Below are 1,614 nucleotides of genomic sequence, written 5' to 3'. Positions count from 1 at the left end.
TAATTTAAGAAAGGCAATTGCGGTACATTTGCTATGGCCAGAGGTAAGCCTGCTAATATCACTTGTGAAGTGTTGACATTTTTTGATAGGCAATGATAACATACATTTCCATGGATAAAAAAATTTCTAAAGATGATGCTACAATGTTATATAAAGACGAATTAGGATTAATTTAATTGCATGATAGCATGTCAATTTTCGATTATTAAAGTTCTATGCCAATTTGATTTAATATTGTTACCATTTTGATTTTGTATAATAATTAATAAGAGTATTTTGATTATTAATCAGCTCTATACCAATTATTATCCCCTATTGTCTTGTAGGCTACATACCGCCTTTAGCTTTTGATGCCAAGTTTCCAACGTATACTGTTCCGCATTCTATGGTTTATCAATGGTTCCGAATACTAGACACCCTGTGGAACTATACGCATCGACTCCGTATACGTCTGTGTACTTTCCGTATCACTCGTTCCGCATTCTTCGTAGCGTTCCGCACGTTCCGCATTTTAGTAACGACCAAAAATAGGTGCAAACAGCATGGAAGATTGACGTTTGCTCGCCATTTCAATAATTAACTTGGGCGTATAGTAATAATTAACTTGATATCATAATTCATAACTTGAATAAAATGGCTGCTGCTAGAGCTCTGGCTCTCTCAGCTTCTTCCTCACTCCTTAGGCTAAGTGACAGTCACAGACTGACGGTATAGTTCCAGTGTCCAATTACACCTGTGGTAATGATAGTCTGACAGTCTCACACACAGTGATACACTCAGTCTTGACTCTTGCCCAACCACCTTGCCCAAGCTTCTGCCCTTGCCCACAGGTCAGCTCACAGAGTCAGGTCGGGCATTGCCCCTATATGCCCGACCCTGCCTACGCCTATGTGGTAGGGCACACTGTGGACAAGTGAACTTCACATACAATTTATAGACATGACAAAAGTCAGAACACTATGACAGCTGGCATAGACTGGTAGGGCATGTGCCCCACTGTGCCCTACCCTGGCTACGCCACTGCATGTGAGGACTCGACTATCTATGGCTAAGCTAAATACCATAATGGGTACATAGTGTGACAAAATAATGAATATATATTTGAGTTAGAAATCTCTAGTGTCTATGATGGCATGCATTACATCAAAAGCCCATACTCTCCAGTCCTTCCTCTAAAAATTGTTTATATATTCTCATAAATTTTGCTGTGAAGGCCTCAAGATGAAAGATTGCTTTACTACCCAGTTGTGACTGAGCTTGATACTGAGCTGCTAATTGAGTCACTTCAGCTTTCAGTGTACCATCACAGTTAGCAACCAGCTCATTCAATATCCTCTGTAAAAGAAGAAACATTAGAAAAAATATTACAATTAATTTTATATACAAGTACATGTACAAGTGTAATCTCTCCCTTTCTTCCAGTAGAAGTAAGTTTTCTCTTTCAATCAAAATTCACTATGAGTCTCTCATTCTCTTATCTCTCTCTCTCTCTCTCTCTCTCTTAGTTACTTTAAAAATAATATCAGGTGGTATACAATGAGTTAACAACTCATAATAACGTCCTCTTACTTCAAGTAACCTCAAAAATAAAATAAACAATATAATAACAGTAAT

The 1,614-nt window shown here is 37.9% G+C and overlaps 1 long non-coding RNA gene across 1 annotated transcript; it reads right to left on the bottom strand.

Annotated features, from left to right (window-relative positions):
• Window positions 1-1,032: 1,032 nt before the first annotated feature.
• On the bottom strand, window positions 1,033-1,605 carry LOC109589690 (uncharacterized). Its single transcript, XR_002188870.1, has 2 exons — window positions 1,510-1,605; window positions 1,033-1,335 (listed from the first exon to the last, which is right to left on the bottom strand). It is a non-coding gene; the product is annotated as an uncharacterized LOC109589690 (long non-coding RNA).
• Between the last annotated feature and the right edge of the window lie 9 nt (window positions 1,606-1,614).

Source organism: Amphimedon queenslandica, unplaced genomic scaffold (assembly GCF_000090795.2).
Source record: "Amphimedon queenslandica unplaced genomic scaffold, v1.1 AMPQUscaffold_11016, whole genome shotgun sequence".
Classification (NCBI taxonomy): domain Eukaryota; kingdom Metazoa; phylum Porifera; class Demospongiae; order Haplosclerida; family Niphatidae; genus Amphimedon; species Amphimedon queenslandica.
This window is presented reverse-complemented; position numbering and strand designations above follow the sequence as displayed.